Genomic DNA, 23,822 nt, shown 5'->3' with positions numbered 1-23,822 from the left:
CACAGAATATAAAGTGTGAAAGAAATAAGGGTATGATGGGTTGATACAATGAAAAAGTAATGAGAACAATTGGAAACCTCACTGAAAGAATATTTAGATTGGGGGTGCTAAAATATATTTAATAAAAAAATAGCACATTGATCAGAGAAAAGGGCACTTGAAATCATATCAGAGTTTACAATATTGGTGATAACTAGCTGAGACATGCCTTCAGGTTTTCCAAAATTAAGCTGTCATAAGTTAATATCCTGTATGCAGTTTTTCTATCAACAACAAATTCAGGCATTTGCAACATCTATCCATCTATACAGCTTTCTATATCTTATGTGTAAACATGTCAGAAGAGAATGTTATCAAAGGATAAAACTAGTATGTATTTTATAAGAATTCTTCTGAAATAGTATGTCTATCAAGAAAAGAAAATGATCTTAGTTTCACATAATTTTGTTGACAGACAATTCTCCTCAGGTCTCTTGCATTTCTTTATATCTTGTGAGAGAGGCATTAACTTCCTCTTGTTCCAGACAATATTTTCAAGAATGTTTTGAGAGCAAATAGCTTTGGAAGACAGCAATAGTGTCTCAAGAGCAAAGGGCAGGTATGTCTATTGCCCTGACTAAAAGATTCTGGTTCCCTAAACTTGGAATTTCCTTCCTATAAGACTGTATTTAGGCATTATCTGGCCCTCATCATCACCCAACGCAAAGCGATTTGATACAAAACAAGTTGACGCTCACATCGTTTGTTCTTCCATGAATAATAATTTTCCTGGTCTCTAACCCAAGAGTTTTGTATCTCCTGCCAACATCTATGCCACTGAGGCAGTCTAACCTGAAGTTAGACTTTAGGTTAGGTTAACTTGTTAGTTTGCAAGTAGGCTAAAATCTCAGATCCACTGCAGTTCTTGACAAACTTTATTCCAAGTGATTTTATGTTTCCTAGTGATCGATTATTATTAATTCTTATAATTTCAGTAAATATTTTAGAATTTTACCAAGCATTGATGTCAAATTTGTAACACTAAAGTTATTGCCATGAATTCCTCTCCCTTTTATTAATTTCCCTATCTCTAGCTTCCTTTCAGGATAGCCCTAAATTTCCATGATGTCTCATTAATAACTTTTATGGTTATTTCAAAATGTCACTCATTTGTCCTAGAAAACACGAAATTTTATAAGAGTGCCCTCTAGTGTTTTTTGGTTTTGGTTTTGTTTGGCTTTGTTTGTTTCCCCCTAACAAACTCTTCATTGATTGTATTTTTCAATCCTCCTTACCTACATTTTCCCTATTCTTTCTTATTTCAAGAAAACAAGAGTAATTCTTGGTAGAATAAATAAGGAAAAATATACACTAATTATTCTAATTTTTTTGACTTTACCTATCCTGTGCATCTCTTCTGTATCCACTTTACTCTCCTTCCTAAACCCTTTTAAAATCCAAATTGTAATAAAATTTTATTGAAGTATTTACTTCTTTAGATGTATCCATTTTTATTTTGGTTTGAATAACTTGACCTAGTTCAACAGTATTTAATGTTTATTGTATATGATGCTGTACTTGATGTTGTCGGGGCCACAGAAGGATAAAATCAAGTTAAAATATGACGAGAGCAAACAAGTAAATCCTTGGCAAACTCTAACACAAAACAGTGAAATAAATGCATACCCTTCTGGTATCAGAGCACAGATACAGTAACTGTTTTTGAAGACTTTTCATCTCTTCAGCCATTTTCCCTTTGAATACCTCAAGCCATTTATTCAAACTTATTTTATCTGAAGTGTCTGGAAATCCTATTTTTTTAAATCAGGTACTCATTTCTGACTAAGACTTCTTTGACTAGACTCGACTCACATGATATGGTAAATTTCCCTTAAATTCTGACAAATTCTACTTTACCACCTAGTTCTTACTATTCAAAATTACGTTCAGAGACAGACTGTCCTAGGGAAAGTTTATGAACTTGAATACTCAGCAAATTTATATTTCTGTCCCACATCTGCCTTGAGACCATAGAATGATCTTTTCTTGCTTATCTAATAAATTGGAAAGAGAATCCTTCATTCAAGAAATATTTATTAAGTGCATTACCACATGCCAGTGGCTATTCTTTATAATAGGGATAGAGCTGTAAATAAGAATAGCAAAATTATAGGACTATATAATTTCTTATAATGATATCTTCATTTGTGTTTTGCTTACCTAATCTATTGAGAATGTCTGCATTTCTTCCTATACTAGGAAAAAGTAGATCAAATGTAGATAAGGTGGGGGCAATTATAATCAATAAATTGTTAGTAGCAAAACAACTAGAATGGAGTTTACATTCTAGTTGATGTAGACAAACGATAAAAAGTAAGCAAATAATAAAATTCCAGATAGCTGTAAGTGTTGAATGAATAGTTGAAGTACATGAAATTAAAATTTTCTGTCCCCCAAAACATATCATTAAGAAAATGATGAAGAGGGGCGCCTGGGTGGCTCAGTCGGTTAAGCGGCCGACTTTGGCTCAGGTCATGATCTCATGGTCCGTGAGTTCGAGCCCCGCGTCGGGCTCTGTGCTGACGGCTCAGAGCCTGGAGCCTGTTTCAGATTCTGTGTCTCCCTCTCTCTGACTCTCCCCCGTTCATGCTCTGTCTCTGTCTCAAAAATAAATAAATGTTAAAAAAAATTAAAAAAAAAAAAAAGAAAATGATGAAGAATAAGGCAAGGCACAAAAAGGGATACTATAGATCAGGATAGACATTCTACTACAGTACTCCAGAAAGGAACATCCTGAGCTGTCCAATATGGTAGCCATTAGCCCTATGTGAATACTGCACACTTAACATGTGACTAGTGTGACTAAAAAATCAAACTTTAAATTTTAATTTTAATCATTTAAAATTAAAACATAAATAACCCACACGTGCCTATTCACTACCATAAAGAGAAAAGGTTAAATTGAAGATTAAACCTTGTGGAATTTTTTAAAGGTTTGGTTAAAAGTTGTGCGTGTGTGAGACAGCGTTTGTGAGCATGCGCATATATGTGCACACGTGCACATGTGTGTTTTCATTTGTCAGAGTTTGTGGAAGTCAATTTGCAAATAAGCTTGGTAAATAAATTCATTTGATGTGATTTGAGAAGCACAAGAAAGGAATTCTGTCATAAAATCTCCCTCCATCAGACTGGGATCACTATCATTGATCTTCACTGTAAATCTTCATTTGTATCAGCATTGCCATCAATACATAGCAAACTGATTGGTCAATTTCAGAATTAGAGACATATTTTTTTTAATCAAAGCCTTTCTAGCCTTAGAAAGCCTAAGTACTCTTATGGACTCTTAGTCCATAAGAGGCAGAGTGAAGAAAATCAGTTTTGGAGTAAAGATCATAAAGAAATAAAGATTTTAGCAGGAATATGAAATTAGAGAAAAGGCTGATTCTCAGAAAAACAAATCTGGAGGAATCTGCATAGCCAAGAAGAAGATATTCCTTTTTGCAGAAAACATGATAAAAGAAGTTCAGACTATTTCTTTTTAATTCAAAGGTAAGGGTGACCCCTGGATACATCTAGGCTTTCATTATGTCATCCTTGGTTCATGATAATTATCACAACCTTAAAATTTGTTTGAACAGTGTGTTTTTGTTTAGAGTTTAGTTCTTCCATGAAACTAAGCTCCATAAGGCCAAGATTCATGTCTCTTCTGTTCACTGCTGTCATATCACCATCAAAAAATTCATGTCATATATAGGTATTCAATAAATATGTGTTGAATGAGTGAATGAATGAACAGATGAATTATTATCTGAGCTAGACTGCATAGATCCTAGGGCAGTGCGTCTTATAATCAGTCTATTGCAGTTAGGTTAGGTTTTTTTAAATGTTTATTCTTGATGACAACAGCTCTCACCTACTGATAAGTTATCATAGGCCAGACCACAAAGTTCTTCATACATTTGATATGACTTAATATTCAAAAGCCCCCTTTTGAGTTACAGAGTTATAATGACTGCTAGTCTCAATTTTTAAAGTAGGTACTAGAAGTACAGTGATATTAAATAACCCAAGATCATGTAATCAATAAACATCCAATTCTAACCCAAGTCTACTTAATACTTGTGTTTTTGTTTGATCAGCTATACTACACGTTATGTGCAGACAAGACCAGGGAAAGAAAACATAATTATCAAAAACAGTATCACCTACTTCAACATTTTCCATATAGCTGGTTCTGGTTAGGGACAAAATATATATGATGGGACAAAGGTCATATAACTAGGTCCTAGAGGCAGCAAAAGAGATTAGCCCTAATGCATACCCTGAATATACTAGTAATCCTGCTTGTTCTGTAGCCAAGAAAAAAGTCAAATAAGGTTTGCAGAGCTGATATGCAGAAAACAGAAATCTCTACATAAGATTTCATATTTACAGTTGATGGCCCATGTAGCATGCAATAACTGATTATCATCAAACTAAAATGAATGTACCACACAGCCCCCAAACTTCCAGGCCTAGAAATAATGAGAATAGTTTGTAAGAGCTGTTAATGGTGGTCCATAACCAAGAACTACTATTATGTGAAATAGTGTTTATCCGGAATTTTGAAAGATATCTGGGACAGGAAATATCTTCCTTAAAAACTGAAAAAGTCAGGGGGAAAAACTCAATTGCAGATAAATTATCATGATCATTTGGCCATTCAATTTATACAGAGTACAAAATATTTACTCTCAAAAAATGTTAGTCGATCAGCATAAACTATTCCCACTACATGCCCCCTGTGCTGTGGAATTATTATTGACCACTCATCATGCAGTACCAGTACAGTCTGAGTGACACTGGACACTCTAAACTCGTAATCTGATTAGAAGAGTAGTAGTTGTGAATTAATCCACCCTTAAAACATTTCAAAAATTAGACTTCCAGTTTCCAGTCGTTGAGTGGTCTTCACCAGCATGGCCTTTGTGCGCCACCCAGTGGAAAAAGCAAAAAGTCCTCAAAGCTTTAAAATGTTAATGTTCCTTAAAGTTCAAGATCCATTCTTTAAATCTATAGCCTCGTGAGCATCTGGATTAAATCTCCTAATAGGAGAATGCAGATTTTTTATTTTCTCCTGCAGCCGGGGAAGCCAGTAGGACACTGTGTGGGCACCCTAGAGGAAACTTCTCAATGCACTTGTGCGCGCCGCCATATGGTTGGAATCAGCGGGTTCACTCGGTGCCAGTTTAAAACGACGGGCGTGTATATGAATAACATGCGAGCAATCAGAGTAGCTCTGGCTTTCATAGTCTCCTTTGTATAGGGTGCTTTTTACACCTCATGGAAAAGGTAAGTTGGACAAGGGCTAATATTTTTCTCCCCGGTTAAGGCAGCAGGACTGCAGCTAAAGTGATGTCAGAGTTTCCATTTCAGCTCCTCATTTTCAATGCTTAGCCCTTTGCTGTAAACTTTGACTCTATGAAACACACACACACACACACACACACACACACACACACACACACAGAGTTATATTGCATCTCAGTCCAGGAGAACATTCCTCTTATTAAATAAGTGGTCTTGAAAATAAATTAGATTGAACATCATAAAATTCTATTTTTAGAGGAGGTGGGACTTTGGGGGGGATAAAGGATTTTTTTTCTAAACTACTATATGTTTTCTATCAAGTGTCTTGGAAGAAAACAGCAGGAGTCATCACAATATAGAGTTGACCTTGCCCTATCAGACTTGATTCCCTGCCCATAGGAGCATTACATAGTTACTCAAATTATTATAATGCTACACAAGGACTTTGCTCTGTAAAAACCAGCTCAAAGCAGCATTTTCCAGTTCTGTTCTCCTAAGTGACACAAACTAGTAATTTAGAAAATATGTTTGTAAGAACAAGCAACCCCCGCCCCCCAGCGGCCCCCACCAGCCTGCCTGGTGGCATATCCCCTCTCACAGCCTAGGCAGACTGAGGTTTCCATGGTAAGGCTCATCCCCATGCAGTACCTGTTACCCTGATAAAAAAGCACCTCAGTCTTCTCTGCTGTCAAAAAAGTTCCAGTTCTACATACTTAATCATTTGTGGGCAAAAATATTTTAAAGATGGAGAAAACTCAGCCATCTGATCAAGGCCATAGTTCTCTTTTGCATGATCCACAATTTGTGTAAAGGGAGGTATAAGGGAATCTCAGATCACTGACTCTGGAAGTAAAAAAAGAAAAAAGAAAAGAAAAAAAGAAAACCTGTGAATTTAATATTAGGTGAAAAAAATGTATGTTTTTGGCATGGAAAATGCTCTTCAACTTGTGAAAACTTTATTGGTTTGAAAAACAAAGGGCAGTCAGTTTTTTCAGTGGAAGAATTTCTAGAAAGGGCTCACGTGACATTCTGAATGGATTTATTTCAACTCTTATGTAAAAAGAATATCTGTCATATATTTAACTTGTTTTATAGTATTAGAGCTATGCCACAGGCAGACAAAAATGATTACATTCTAAGAATCATGGCTCATTCGCTACCCAATCCCACCTCAGCCTCAAGAATACCAAAGTATCTAACATAAATGTAAATTTCCTGACTTGTGAAGAATTTTCACTCTGGTGTCATCTGTGTTTTTTCCTCATGTCTTTCTGTATTTCCTCACACGCACCAATAAGACTTATAGATGCCTTGAGTGTTTTTTAGGTGTGTTTTGTATTTTCACATCATTTACTTTCCTCATCTTGCTAAGAAATGAAGACTCTAAGTAATTTTACTTGGGATCAGGAGAATGAAAGCTATCCAGGAAGACTGATTCAAGGCTTCACATGCAGGCAGGGAGTTAGGATACAATACTTATTATCATCTCCCTGAACCTCAGACGTTATCAGTCTGCAAGTGAAACTTAATCCTGAACATAAATTGCATTTCCTAAAAAAACATAATCTTGCCTTAAGACACCAACCTCCCTGATTACAGGGAATGTCTGTGTTTACACGTTTATACAGAGCATGCTGACTGTATTAGTGTCCTAGGAAACAAACCGTGTGCCGCTCACAGACCTGCTGCAAGCACTGAGCAGAGAAAGAAAAAGAAATTTTGAAATCAGACCCCCGATCTCTAACTCCTTTCAAATTCCTGAAGTACATTAGCTTTACTACTGTATGATGTGCACGGTAGTATTTCTTCTAATGAAATCTGACTAAAAGTTTAAATGAGTTTAATGCATGAAATGTATAAATAAAATGTGGCCTTGATTAAATTTAGACTTGATACATAACTTAAATGGGTAGCACAAGAACAGCTTTGGTATCATGTGTCCAGACTATTTTGGGCTTTGCAAAAGTAGTTTGGATTTTATCAGTTAGTGCAGAGCACTTTCTATCAGGAGCACAATATATGTTCAGAGCCGAAATATGCAAAAGTTCTGTGGAGAAAATAGTGTAACTGAAAAGAGGTTAAGTGTGAGAAAATAAAACTAGGTATGAGGAGACCACAGAAGAATTCTGAAGTGTTGATGTGCAAAAAGCAATTCACATAGGTAAGAGACTTCAGTGAGAGTTTCTCTTGGATGACTCTTAGTTTCATGACTTTGGGAACGTATCTTAATTTCACAGAGCCTCAGTTTTTCTCATTTGTTCAAGTGGATCAAGATGCCTTATCTGCCCACCTCCTGGCTTGCTGGATAGAGCAGAATGAGATGACAAACACAAAAGGTCTTTGTACACAGTACAGGGCTTCACGAATCTAAGGCATGATTATAAGAGACGTTCTTAACTATAGAAATTTCCTATTCACATCTAAGAGCTACAACACAAATACTCTTTCCAGCTAACATCTAATGTATATAAACTCTTATATGTAGTGGTTAGGGTTAAAGTTATTAGTAGGGATAAATGGGCTTTACAAAAACAACGTCTCGGGAAAACCTAAACAACTATACAGGAAACTTTGTAAAGCAGTAGTAAAGTGTATGGCCTTTGAAGTCAGTCAGACATCCTCGGCTTCGGTCCTTCCTCTGTGACTTCCTAGCTAAGAGTAACAGAGCTATACAATTGGGCAAGTTACCATTACTTAAACTGCTTTTTTATCACTTGTAAAATAAAGATGAAATGCCTGCTTAATAGTTTTGCTGTGGCAGTGAAGGCTGATGTATGTGAAAGTTTTAACTCATGCCTGGTGTTTAATTAATTAGTAAGCATTTCAAAAATTCTTTCTTTATTCCCATGTTATATATACCATGCAAATGCCAAAATATGCACTTCAAGGCGATCACACCCATAAATAAATGGAAATTATTGCACCTCAAAAGAGTTACTCTTCATTAGCACTTTAAAAATAGAAGACCAATGCCAAAGTCTCCCAAACTGAACATAAACAAACAAACAAACAAAATAGATGAAAAGTTAGTGGAACATAAGGATGGAGGAGCACAGAGTGACAGAAAGTTCTCTTAAACCTCCTCAGCAGGAATGTTTGATGATTCTAGGTGAAACCACAGCCAAAGTCTTTTTTTTTTCTTTTTTAAATATTGCACAATGCCACTCAGTTTCAGGCATTTAACAGAATGAAACCAGGTGAGTTTGAGCCAATTTTGCCTTTCATTTTTCAAATTTGTTTATTACCTTACTTAAACCACAACATTCTGAGATCTCACAAGAAAATCTGTTTCTGTAAAATTTTCAGCCTGATTTCCAAACCAGAAAAGAGGTTCAAATAAACTTGGGCCCGTTTCAAAAAGGCATCTGAGATTCTGGATGTTTATTTGAAGCAACCTGGACTCCTGACCTTTTGAGGTTCACCCACCACCAATAAAGAGAGCCTACAATGAATTTACTGTGCAGAGATCTAATGCCTCAGCGTCTGAATGGATAAAAATCCCATTGGTCTTAAGGAAAGTTGTTTCTAAACACATGCAGTGGAATCAAGCCTTAAGCAGATATATTGATACCCTCCTTTTAGGAAAATGTACCAACCAATCGGTGCCCTAGCTCGGAAAAATCTGTAAATAGGTTATTTATTCAATATGCTTTATGAGTTTCAAAAATTTTCCTAGGTTGACACCATTAAGAAGAGACTCTTGTTGGAGCAGGCAAAGGGTTTAGTATTTCCTGGAGCACTATAGAAAAATTCAGACCAAACTGCTCTCTCCGTACAGAGCTGCCTTTAACATCAATGTAAGACTTTAGAAAGTATGCCAATCCTCTCCAAGTTCTTGAACCTTTTCAAAAACTGAATTCTACCACTTTTGAAACGATGAACACTGAGAAATTGGATTTGAAACCACAGCATTAAATGCTTAAAATCTGATCCTTCTGTCAGGACCTGGGATAAATTAAACTGATGTACATTATTTTTAAGAAAGAAAAAAAATATGGGAAGTAGATTTTGAAGCCTGAAGGCATAGAACAAAACAAGTTATGCAGGTGATACAAACCATCTTAGCTCATTCCTATAATGGCTTTCTACTTCCATATGGTGGCCCATACTGGAAATAATTCTTAGGAAAACACGTTTATATGTGATCAATAAAATATTATTTTAGAGGTTTTTGTTTTTATTTTCAGAGTATGCTACTTTTTCTTCAGTGTTCAAACTGCTGTTTAAGTGTTGTTTTTGTTGTTGTTTTTGTTTTGTTTCATTTTGCTTTTGCTTTGGTGTTTGAGTTTATTATTTCAAGGAATAGCAAGTAGGGAGTATTAAAGAATGTGTATGGATGATTAGGGTATAAGGTGAACAATTATCAAGTGTGCCCATCAAATGAATTCAATGCAGCTGGATGGTATGTATTAGGATTTAATCAAAGCCTTAGGAATTTAAACACAAAATGGGTTGGGTTTCATTTTAGCATATTTTAAACTTGTTAGTTGTTTTATTAATATGTTAATAGTATATTGTATTAATCTCTAACTCAAATAATAGTATTAGTCTAGAGATAAATACATTGTTAAGGGCAAAAGCCGCTATTCTTATTGACTGCTGTCAATGGTAGAATTTGATTTTGTAATGGAAGCAAAACTGATTGAAAGCTTCCCAATTTAAATAAATCTTTAAAAAAAAGTATTTCCTAGAAATGATTCAGGCAGTGATAAGGCAAATTCAAACATCAGAAGAGATTGGGCTATAGATAACCATCATTCAAATATTTTAAAAATCTAACAGTTGAAGCCTACTGCATGTATTTCTGCCAAAGAGCGTGGATTTTTTTTTCTCTGTCACAGATCATTCTGATATCAAGTATAAACTTATTTTCATATACTGGACATTTGCAAAAGAGGAATTAGAAGGAAGAGGTCTATAAATTTGCACTTTAGAAAAGATGTGCATACACACACACACACACACACCAATATGGTATTTTATTACTATAAAAAGCATAATGATTTGCCAATAAAATTAAAATTGTTTAAGTGAACTTTAGATTTAGTGTGTTTTAAATGTTTTCATGAATTTCACTTAAAAGTTTTATATTGTTAAATAATTGAACTATAACTTGTGCATTATAAACGTAGAATTAGGCACCACAGAACACAGACCTAAATGACCCCTTCAGGCTATAGAATATTTAGGATGAGATATATACAAACTGAAGTGGAGACATTAAAATGCAACTTGGAAGAATCAGATGAAATAGAATTCATGAAATACATAATATTTGAGGCAAAAAAAAATCTTCAAAACTTCCCTATTTTATTTACCATTTTCACATAGACCTTATTATGTTTTTTTTGTTTGTTTTTTTGCTCAAAAATACTCCTGGAACAAGGCCCAAATATCAGAGGTAGAACAAAAGGGTGCTTACTGGCGTACGACAAACTAGTTAAGGCTGTGAGCCTGTCACCCCTCCATAACCTCCTGTTTCAGTTTGCATTCCAAACTGTTTCATTTGATTGTAGAGCATCAAAAGTGAGCAGAAAACCTACTCCTGAAGCAATACAACATGCAACCCTTTTCTACCTCTGATCTTAAATAGCTCCTGTGAACTGAAGCAAAAAAGCAGATCTCTGGTGAAGGTGACCTCTTCATGCAGTCACCAAGGAGTCCTGATCATTCAGGATATCATGTCCTCAGTTTCATGATTTGGAGCATAACGTGCTTAAGTGTTTGTGCATTTTTGTTTCTTTGTTTTCTCTCCACATCATTTCATTTAGCTAGACCTGAGATTCAGAGGAAAGCCAAGGAATGCTGCAGACCTGAGGGTTGCAGACTCTGGTGTAAGACCAGGTAGTTCCTAGTAGAGGATGTTTTCTGGGGTTTCTTGGACTCTCCACTAGACTCTATGCTCTCATATATATTGAACCTCAGTTTGAAGGGTACATTTTTTTAAACGTTTTTTTAATGTTTATTTTTGAAAGAGAGACAGAGTGAGCGGGGGATGGGCAGAGAGAGAGGGAGACACAGAATCCAAAGCAGACTGCAGGCTCCCAGCCCGACACTGGGCTCGAACTCACAAACTTCTAGATGGTGACCTGAGCTGAAGTTGGACACTTAACAGACTGAGCCTCCCAGGCGCCCCGAAGGGTACACTTTTTTAAAGAAGGCTTATTTATTTGTATACTCTGCCTGTATCCCACAAGTACTGAGGTATTTTTAGTTAACTTTTGTTAATTTACTTTATTTTTGTTATCTAACATTACAATATGTTGAATACATTGAAATTAAAAAAAAAATAAACATGCTAAACTACAAACAGATTATCAAAATTTTCTCATATTTGTAATAAAGTTTATATATTTGGGGACCCTTGATAAGACATGACTAATATCCACTTGTCATTGTCCATTGCCTATCAGCTGAGTACTTGCTATATGAGAGGATGTGTTTCAAACTATTGTATATTAAAATCATGTGACAGCAAGTTCCATTATTTAAATAGTTTATAATGAAAAACGGCCTACCAATGACTTTCTTATACATTTTTTCCCATAAAAATAATTCTCAAATTTGTTTCTCTTGGAGCATTTAACCAATTTAGTCTTCGTCTGAAGCTATTTTTTTTCTCCATTGAATTTATTACGAGAAAAGGGGCAGATAAATCATCATCTGAATACTTTGGTCTTCCACAGATAAAAATGTATCCCATGAATTCACAAAGGGCTGCTTCGTACTATGCTAACACCTCACACAGTGGGTTTTGTTGACTGACTCTTAGCTGAGGGAAAAACTTTGTGTATGGTCACAATTTTTATCCAAAAGAGACTCAGAGTACTTTGCAAACTAAACACTACCATTAAGTTGAAATGGAGCCACCCTGGAGAGACTTCATGGTCTGTCAATCACTGCATGGCCACTACACAGCTGATGGGGAAACAGCATATTTTTGGCAACATGGTAAAACCCTTTTCATACCAAAAATACAGTGGTGTCTTTGATCTCATAGAGGGAAGGCAAGACTTGTTGGCTTTTTCCTCAAGGATTCATCCAAAAATTTCAAGACCAAATCCATTACTCATACAAAACTCTTGCTGGAGTTGACCACATGACATAGAAAAGAGACCTTTTCAGAAACATTCAATAGGGAATTTTCCTCTCGTGCTAAAGTTTGCAAAATTCCTAAAAGGGTTTTTTTTTTTAAGCTGGAAAAAAACTCTTACCAAATTTTATGTTCATCTGTTATCCCAAATGCCAGCTTCCAATTGAAACTGCCGTGCTATTTTGTTAGTAGTGCTCATTTAATTGTTTAACGTGTGTGTTTGTGTGTATGAGAAGTTAGGAATTCTTAATAAATTAATAATATACTTTTAAAAGCCAGATCTTAATTTGTCAATTCTCTATTAGGAGTTAAATAGGAGGACTAAAGTCTTTTTAACTTACTGTGATTTTTCAATAGGACTTTAAATGTTTTAATCCCCAGTTTCTAATGAGAAACAGTAATTCACTCATTTGTAATTTTTTCAATGACTCAATAAGGTCATAGAATGAACATCTGAAAATTGTTATGTACAGTTGCAATATTTCATGAGCATTTGTTCAACTTGACTCTGGATCCCAAATGGGATGAAAGTGAAATAAAATTTCTTGAGCATGTACTATGTGTCTAGAACTCTGCTAGGCACTCTATTTGTTCATCTCATTTAATTATCATAATAATAATATGGGCATTATGGTAGACTTAATTATTCTTAATTATTCACTGCCTTTCCCTATGAGATAACATTTTCTGCCCCACTCAAATGAAGCTTGGGTATGTGACTTCCCCTGGACAATTTAAAGATCAGGGAGAGTGAGGCACAAAATATACAAGGAGACCCTGTTAGTGTCATCCTATGGTTCGTGCATCTCTTTTCCCTATGCCTGGAGATAAACACATGCTGAATGGGAGGCCTCTTCTGTCAAAAGGAAGAACACAGGGAACAGAGGTGTGCCTGACATGGAAAGGATCTGCAATCCAAGAAAGAAATGAACCTTTGTTGTGAGCTATTAAAGTTTTGGCAATGTTTGCTACCCCAGTATAATTGAACAGAATGCAAGTAAGTGTCATTAATATTCATTTTGCAGAGGAACGCATTGAGGATCAGTGTAATTAAGTATGTCGTCCAAAGTAACACAGAAAGTAAACTAACCATCAAGGAACTGAATTCAGAGTTGCCCAACTCCATACAATATATTCTCTCTGAAAGTACTTTAGAAGGCCAAAATGCTGCCAACTCATGATGTAGAAGATTCCTAATTCAACTAGATAACCAGACAGAATTATCTGTAATCCAACTGAATCACACAAATCTTCCTGGGTAGACTCTTACCAATGCTAGCCCATCAGTGTGAAAAACTCCTTTGCTCTTTTATTTGCATTTCTGTCCTCTGTCATTTGTCATCTGCTTATATCTCTTCCAAGATTAATATATTTTTCAATATTTTTAATATTCAAATCTCAACTCTATAACTGGGCTCAAATCCCTAGTCAGCCACATGTTAGCTATATTGCCTTGGAGAAGTCACTTAATCTCTGAGCTGCAATCCGTGGTGTATATAATGGGAAAATAGCTTTCACAGCCTTTCTGTGAGAAAAATTTATAAAAATGTAGGCACAGCAGGCATATAACGATACTGTTTCTATTATCTTATCTCTCCTTTTGGTTAGGCAACTCTTGTCTAGAATAGTTGGCAAAAGGTCTTTGATAGATGCATTCACAAAATGTTCAAACATCTTCGAAACCAGCCCAGCAAATAAAATAATTTGCTTGACCTTGGTTTTCCTCAGTTTACACCTTTTAACCTTCAGTTTCCTCCAAAAGAACAGTTTTATTTTGTTTTGTTTTGTTTTTAATAGGCTTTTCTTGATAATTTTATAACAGCAGTAAATTTGGCAATATTTTTATTTCCATTAAATCAAAAATATCAGATCTTCTATATTAGATTCATTGGGCATTACCGTGTTTTTATTTCAACACATGCTATAGCCCTAAGCACAGAATATTATAACGTTCTTAGCTACAGCACCCCTTTAATCTAATTATTAGCCAGAATTTGAGAGGTAATTACTTTGTTCACTTTCAGCATTATTAAAGTATAATAACCTCAGGGTGACATCCAACTTCCACTTAATGTTAAATTGTTTATCTTCACGTTAAATTTTGGCATCAGTCACTATATCTTGGGTCACATTAACAAAATCTTAATTTTATGAGAACCATAAAAAAGAGCAGAATTCAAGTTCAAACCTGAATTGAAATTAAAATTCCATAAATTACAAGAACCGTAAGTTTCTATTTTCCTTTCTGTAAAATGGATAAACCAATTTATCTTTGTGATACACACGTACCTTTGAGTTTCAAAGAAGAAGCATTAGACAAACATTACTATATATTTTAAGAGGGATATCAAAGTATAAGGAAATTTTGCTGTTGTACCTAGTAAAAAACAAAACAAAACAAAACAAAACAAAACAGCCTTTTCTTGATATGCTATAATGTCATCTTGGCAGTTCCGGAAACCTCAATTTAATGTTTTTAAAATATATGTGAAAAGATAAAAAATCTATTTACATACATCTTTATAGATGCACAAAGTATGTTTTAAGTATGTGTTTTTAATTTGCAAGAAAGTGAACTTTTCTCATTTACTTAAATCACATTATTAACAGATCGGTACCAGAATTCTTAATGATTTTGATTTACCTGGAAAGATAAGAGGATATTTTTATGAAAGAAGATATTTTAAAATATAATTGAGTAAGGCAATCACATATTACAACTTTCAGTGGTAAATCTCACAAAAAAGAACAGTTGTGCTGACCCTTTACTTGTAGTTCAATTTTACCTTTTCATTCTAAGATGTACATATTATGTTCAATTTCCTCTTCCGTCCTCTTTCTAATTCAGTGTCCAGGTTATTTTCATTTCTGTAACTCATCACTATTTATCAGGTATTATTAGTGCTAGTATTTTCTGCTCCAACAAATGTGAAACAAATTTAAAACCAAAGGAGCTGATCTTGAAGTAATCCTAGAAGAAAACGTGGTTTTCAAATTCTCCACAGCCTGCACAATAAATTAGGCTGAGTATAGAGAGACTTTTCACAGAGAAATGCAACAACATATGTAGAAAACATAGATTTTTGCCTGTGTGCTCATGTTTCTAGATTGTTTTTCCTCAAACACTACTACAGTGATACTTGACTTGATATGAGCACTTTTAACAAATGGTAAAGAACCAGATGCCCACTTGTCATCTCTGTGTCTTTGTTACTAGATATTGTTAGTTGATCTCTGCATTACCTTTTCATACTTGTGATAATGCATAATCACATCTCTTCACTTGTTTTTATTAATGATGTAACTTAAGGGGTTTCAGGCATAAACTCACCATCAAAACAATGCACTTTTGTTAGTGTTTGTTACAGTCTACCATGTTGGAATTCACCGGTTAATTATCATAGTAACTTGCCTTTGTGGTTGTTCAAAATAAAAGCAGCAGAGTTCACAATCTTGGCTCACCATGCTATCTGTCCATGGTCTTTGAAAGATGGCATATTTTCAAATATCCCAGACTGGCTCAAAATGCTGTCATATGTCACATTGGATTACCTTAGCCAGCTTGTGTTATGTTACATCAAGGATGTGACTAACATCAACCACATGTAACACAACAGAGCAGTGCTATCCGCCAGATAAATTTCAAAATGGCACGGTTTTTAGAAAACAGGATTTAGAAATTTCTGGTCATTAAGGAAAAAAAAAGAGATCTTTACATTTTAAAACAGATTTCTATTTTTTTCACTCTCACTTTCAAAGGAGTTGGCAGTTATTGGCAAATTACAACCCACCATACTGAGTATTCCAAATCAAAGTTAAGCAGCAAAGAAACTCTGAAATGTATAATATCAAGAGCATTCCAGAGTACAAACGGTCAAGTGAAAGTTTAATTTCACTACTTTAGAAAACACTATTCATTTGAATATCTGTACATGAAGAAAAGAACTTTAATAAAAAAGGAGTAAATGTTGCATAATTTAACAGGACCTCAGGACCTACTACTTTCAGTTTGTAAAATAATGATATATTTGCATATATTTCAGGGAATAAAGGAAATACTTACCAACAAAATAATCAGAACCATTCAAATATTTCTAACAGACATAATCTAAATTTATGCAAATCAATGAATAAAAATTATGTATTGGAAATACTGTTAATAGTATCAATAAATAATGTTACTCTACAGGATTCAATGATATTCTAATATTCTATCAACCTTCAAAGATACTAAGATACTGCATGAAGCCATCAGAGTTCATTGTCAATAACAGGACCAAAAACTCAAATAAGAAAGCTTCTGGTGTGATCAATGCCCATGTGACTGTGGAGATGCAGTCCAGCCCTGCTTTTTCTGAAAATGGGATAAGTAAGATCACTGTCTCTCAGTTAAGCCTATTCATGGATATACAGGAGTAACCAACTATGTAAGAAGATATACAATTTCAATTTAATTTACTAATTATCAAGAACCCTTTTTATTCTCTATTCCAGTAAATTCCATCTTCAACCATTTTGAAATCTCTAATCCTTCTGGCTTTATTTCTCCACGTACCGTGGATCCTACTTTAACTAGTTTTAAAATAGCACATACAAACATATTGTGTTCCTCCTCCTGTTATCCATTCTTGTGTCCGTGACAATTATTTGAATTAAGGAAAATTGCCTGAGCCATATATTTTAGAACCAAATTACTCGTCTCAATAGGGTTATAGGGTTTTCATATTACTCTATACTGTGTTGTTAGTCACCATCATTTAAGCCAGTGTTTCTCAACAGAATAATTTTGTACTCCCCACTCCCACCCCCAGAGACATTTGCAATGTCTGGAGACATTTTTTCATTGTCATTATTAGGCTGTTGTTACTAATATCTTGTGGGTAGAGGCTAGGGATGTTCCGAACATCCTATAATGCACAGTAGACCCTGCACAACAAAGAATTATTCACCTAAGATATCAACAGTGCCAAGGTTGAGAAACTCCACTTTAAGCTATATATGTGACTCTGCATCAACATTTTTACTACATTTTTAATAGTTCCTTTAAATCTTTTTGATCTAAACATCCAAATGTCTATGTAGCCTCTCCACTTGCATGTTCACCTCTACATGCAAGAGTCCCTCAAACTCAGGCTGTGACAAACTAATCTTGAGTTCTCTCCCATGAGTCTTCAACCCTAATCATAGTGAGTGGCATCACCACCCACTACCTAGGGTCACAAGCCACACGCCCAGAATCACCTTTCACATCGCTCTCATCCACATACCCAACCCATTACTAAGTTCTACCGTTCCTATGGTCAAAATATTCTCAATCGCCTCAATTTCTCTCTACTCTAATGCCAAACACCTTGTTTGAACTATCAGCATTTCAACTTCAGCTTTTTTTTTATTTAAAAAATTTTTTTAACATTTATTCATTTTTTTTTAATTTTTTTTTTTAATGTTTATTTATTTTGGGGACAGAGAGAGACAGAGCATGAATGGGGGAGGGGCAGAGAGAGAGGGAGACACAGAATCGGAAGCAGGCTCCAGGCTCTGAGCCATCAGCCCAGAGCCTGACGCGGGGCTCGAACTCACGGACCGCGAGATCGTGACCTGGCTGAAGTCGGACGCTTAACCGACTGCGCCACCCAGGCGCCCCAAACATTTATTCATTTTTGAGAGACAGAGAGAGACAAAGTGTGACACAGAATCTGAAGCAGGCTCCAGGCTCCGAGCTGTCAGTGCAGACATGGGGCTTGAATCCACAAACCATGACATCATGACCTGGGTGAAAGTCGGAAGCTTAACTGACTGAGCCATGCAGGTGCCACTCTACTTCAACTTCTTTAACAGCGTACTATCTGGACTCACCCCATCCATTCTTAGATTTCTCCAGTCCATTTGCCAAAATGCATCTAGGGTGATTTTTTGAAAGCTCAGATCTCATCATGTAGCAGCTGCTAATAGATGCATGCTTCCAATACACTAACAAAGGCTTTTCCTGCTTTTTGGTCCCCACTTGCTCCTCAGGCTTATTTTCTGCCACCTTTGTTTTCAGCAGAGCAGCCTTCCCGGTACCTTTCCTCACACATCTCCTTTATTTAAATCAGGGGAGGCTTCAAACTTACTTCATTAACTTCACAACACATATTATCTTTCAATAACTACTCGTAATCTTTAGTTAGTTTGGACTGTTTGTAATAATCCTTAGACTTAACTTAAAATAATTGAATTGATCACCATCCCTTCTTATCCAATATCTTGTTCATTCCTAAATTCAGCTTTTTAGAATGTAATCTTCTTGCCCTCTTCTAAATGAAGCATATACTTTATTTTCCAGGTAACTACATATATAAACATGTCTCCCTATTGCCTTATACATTAGTCCTGTAATCAAATTGTTGGCCGCAACATTTTTTTTTTCCTTTTTCCTTTCTGGTGTTTAGTACTATAGAGAGGTTTGAGTCCACAATTTTTTTTTTTGGTAGGTAAGTTATTTTTTTCTTATTTCTTGGAGTTCTTTTAAAATTATTAGATGTAATTATATGTAATTTAAAAACATTTCTGTAATATATGTCTAAATTGTATGTTTTACCTAATACTAAAAGTGACAATAATAAGAGCATTGTTGTTAATTGAGCCTTTAGTATGAGTCAGACACTGAGCTAAGTACTTTATTCATAAGCATTAAACTTCACAATTGCCAGGGGAACAGATTGCGAGTGTTTTCCTCATTTCAGAAAACCGGAACTTAGAAAGGTTAGGTAATGTTCCCAAGGTTATACAAACAAGCTTAGGTAAAGCCATATGACTAGTTTTTGCAAGTAGAATGGTGGTGAAGTGATTTGTCACTTTGGGGACAAGACCAAAAAGGGCATGTTTTCTCTACCCTCTCTTTCACCAACTCACCACTTGGATGTTGATATTCAGGGTGACTGTGGGAAGCAATTTTCAGAGATGGGAGAGCCTCCATCAATCTGGGTCCTTGAGTGTGGTTAATGGAACAAAAGTCCTCCTCAGTCCCAATCAGAAATACCTACATTGGTGGGGCACCTGGTTGGCTCAGTTGGTTAAGCATCTGATTTAGGCTCAGGTCATGATCTCATGGTCCCTGAGTTTGAGCCCCTCGTTGGGCTCTGTGCTGACAGCTCAGAGCCTGGAACCCATTTTGGATTGTCTCCCTCTCTCTCTGCCCCTTCCCTACTTGCTCTCTCTCTCTCAAAAATAAATAAACATTAAAAAAAATACCTACATTGGAATGTGAGGTGAGTGAAACGTAAATTTGTATTATGCTATGCTACTAAAATTTTGCAATTTGTTTCGTGTTTCTAAACGTTTTCTAATACAGTCAAAAATTTAAAAGGTTACATATTCCTAGTCTTCTAGGAAAAATAGGGTATTCATTAAATGTTATTATAGTGTGTATTAAAGGAAAATACTATTTACTTCATGTAGAAAATTAATTATTGGCTTGCCATGGCAAGATATCTGTCATGAATAGTTTTCCTAGTGATAGTATAGATAACAGAAACACAATTTCTCTAATTACAAAGATTACAAATTAAAACCATTTTCAGAGTTAACAAGTATATTCATAGCTAATTATCTAAAAGCCAAAATGTACTGATGAGTTGATTGGAGAAAATATTTCTGTGTCCAGTGGGCTCTTTGCAATATTTTAAAGTATACAATTTTTATTAGACACCTTAAAATTCTTAAACCCTCCAACCTCAATTTCAATTTGGTGATCTATCCAAAATAAATTATAGTGAACACGTTAAAAAGTTAAACATGAAAATACCTCAGTTATAAGTCTGGTACATATAAAAATTGGGAACAGACTACACGTTTAGAAAAAGGCATATATTAGGTAAATTATTTTTACACATTTTGTTTAAATATTATCTGGCAATTTTATTTCTTGATTGTGAGAATATTTATTATAATATAAAGTATAATATAAATATGAAACAATTTAATTTTCATCTTGGGTTATGAATCAAGTAACTGATGGTCTCTAGTTTAACAAGTAAGAAACTGAGAGCAAAAAGTTGGGCTTGCTTCTGGTAGGTGCAGGATTTTGTGGCATGTATTTTATGGTTTTAATTTACATCTGGCATGTGAACATACGTGTTCTTATTTAACAAATATTTATTGAGCTTCTCCTTTATGGCAAGCCCTGTTCTAGATACCAGAAATACAGGGTGAACAAAAATACTGAAGGGCCTTCTCCTTATGGAGCTTATACTCTGGAAGTAAATTAGATGATTTTCAATTCTGATAAATGCCATGAAGGGGATTAACAGGGTGATATAAACCTGTAGGGCATAGGTGATGCTGTATGGAAGGGCACCATGGGGGAAACTGGTACAGGGAAGGGAAGATTGGAGAACCAAAATGTCCTTTTTTTGTTTGTTTGTTTTGTTTTGTTTTGTTTTGTGTCGAGTTAGCTAACAGAGTGTATACAGTATAGTCTTGGCTTCGGGAGTAGATTCCTTTGATTCATCACTTACATAAAACACCCAGTGCTCATCCCAACAAGTGCCCTCCTCAATGCCCATCTCCCATTTTCTCTGCCCTGCCCCAGCTCCCCATGCCCATCAACCCTCAGTTTGTTCTCTATATTTAAGAGTCTCTTACGGTTTGCCTCCCTCTCTGTTTGTAACTTATTTTTCCTTCCCTTCCCCTTTGATCTTGTGTTAAGTTTCTCCAATTCCACATATGAGTTAAAACATATGATATGTGTCTTTTTCTGACTGACTTATTTCACTTAGCATAATACTCTCCCGTTCTATCCACATTGTTGAAAATGTGGCGACATTTTATTCTTTTTCATTGCTGAGTAGTATTCCATCATACATATACATATGTGTGTGTGTGTGTGTATCTGTATATATATATATATATATATTCATTCTTTGGCCATTTATCAGTTGATGAACATTTGGGCTCTTTTAAAAATTTTGCTACTGTTGATAGCACTTCTATAAACATTGGGGTACATGAATCTGCACTCCTGTATCCTTGGATAAATTCCTAGTAGTGCTATTGCTGGGTCATAGGGGTTTTCTTGGGTTTTGGGTTTTTTTTTTTTGTTTTTTTAAGGAATCTCCAATCCTTATTTTACTTTCTCCCATTTTCCTTGCTTATTTTGAATTAATTTTATATAACTCTACTCTTGTATCCTACTGGTACCTAAAGCTCATTGCACTTATCATATGTTAGGACTATACTAAGCAGTTAAAATATGGATCAATGATTACCTCTTAATTACCCTAAGAGGTATATAGAATGACAGTAGTATCCACATGGCACAAATAAGAAAACTGATACAGGAAAGAGAGGTCATTAGATCAAGTTCACACAGCTAAAGAGAGGCAACATAGCAAATACAGGCAGCATGCCTTCATAAAAGCTCACACACTCTATGCTTGTGTCTTAGTAAATCACCTTTAAATCTTTTTGGAATGAGCTAAATACAAACACATTGTCAATTAAATAGATTTTAAAATGGAAAACATTTTTTTTTAGAAACTAGAAAATAGCTACATTTTAAAATGAGAATCCACAGGGGCACCTGGGTGGCTCAGTCGGTTGAGTATCAGACTTTTGATTTTGGCTCAGGTCTTGATCTCCCAGTTCCTGCGATCCAGTCCTGCATCAGGATTCTCTTTCTACCCCTACCCCACTCATGCATGTGCATTCTCTCTCCCTCCCTCTCCCTCTGCCTCTCTCTCTCTCTCTCTCTCTCTCTCTCTGTGTGTCTCTCTCTCAAAATACATAGATAAGCTTTTTTAAACTTTTTTTTTAAGTGAGAATCTATAACAAGGGAAACCATCAACAAAGGGAAAAGGCAACCTACCAAATGGGAGGAAATATTTGAAAATCATACATCTGATAAGGGGTAACATCTAAAATATATGAACAATTCCTATAACTCAACAGAGAAAACACAGTCCAATTTAAAATAGGCAGAGGATCTGAATAGCCATTTTTCCAAAGACAAACAGCCCACAGGTTTGTGAAAAGGTGCTCAACATCACTAATCATTAGGGAAATGCAAATCAACCACAATGAGATCACACTGCACACTTCTTAATGGCTATTCTCAAAAAGACAAGAATTTAACAAGCATTGGCGAGGATGCAGAGAAAAGGAAACATGTGTGCACTATTGGTGGAAATGCAAATTGGTGCAGCCACAAAAGAAAACAGTATTGAGGTTCCTCAAAAAATTAAAATAGAATTGTCATATTATCCAGTAATTATATTTCTGAGTACTCACCTGAAGAAAACAAAAACACTTAACAGAAAGATACATAATACTCAGGTTCACTAAGGCATTATTTACACTAACCAAGATATGGAAACAACCTAAGTGTTCATCGGCAGATGAATGGCTGAAGCACACACACACAGAGTAATATTATTCAGCCATAAAAGAGAAGGAGATCTTGCCATTTGTAACAACATGGATAGACCTTGAGGGCACCATGCTAAGTGAAATAAGTCAGAGAAAGACAAACACCATATGATCTCACTTATATGTGAACTCTAAACAAACAAACAAAAAACCAAGCTCATAGATACAAAGAACAGATTGGTGGCTGAGGAGAGATGGGTGTTGAGGGGAAAAAGGCACACGGTTCCAGTTATAAAATAAATAAGTCATGGGAACATAAGGTACAACATGGTGACTGTAATTAATAATATTGCATTACATATTCGGAAGTTGCTAGGAGAGTAAATCTTAAAAGTTCTCACCAGAAGAAAACATATATAACTATGTATGGTGACAGATGTTAAGTAGACTTATTGTAGTGGTCATTTCACTATATAAAAATATCAACTCATGTATGTTGCACACCTGAAACCAATATAATGTTATATATCAACTATATCTCAATTAAAAAAAAATGGACATGTCTCACATACCTGAAAAGTCCGTGTGACAGATTCAAAACTGTAACTGGATCCAGGTGTCTGACCAAACATCACCAAGAAAGTATCTCTTGTTTTTTTCTCTATAGGTTTCATTTTCAGGCAGCTCCTCCACCCTTACGGTGGCAATGATGAACCACGGAAACTCCAGGCTTCCTTGGTCCTTAGTGCTCACCATCTCAGCAAACTGGAGCAGCCTCTCAGGTACCAAACTCAGAGGTGGGATAAACCCTAGGTAAAACTCCCAATGGTCAATGTGGGGTCACGTGCTACCCCTGGACCAATCATTATATATTCTTATTGGCTAAGCCAGGGTCAAAGACGTACTCTCAGATTTCAGTCCCACCGAACCACGAAGACTGGAAATGGGGATGGAGTGGGTTTTAAGAAATCAGAACTATACCAGAGATGTTAAAACCATGGATGTTCATAATTAACACCCCACACCTAACTATTTTACTCCCACTAACATT

The sequence above is a fragment of the Lynx rufus genome, unplaced genomic scaffold (assembly GCF_022079265.1).
Source record: "Lynx rufus isolate CCGP_SWC_20201006 ecotype Redwood Valley unplaced genomic scaffold, mLynRuf1.p SCAF_7, whole genome shotgun sequence".
NCBI classification, from domain to species: Eukaryota; Metazoa; Chordata; class Mammalia; order Carnivora; family Felidae; genus Lynx; species Lynx rufus.
This window is presented reverse-complemented; position numbering follows the sequence as displayed.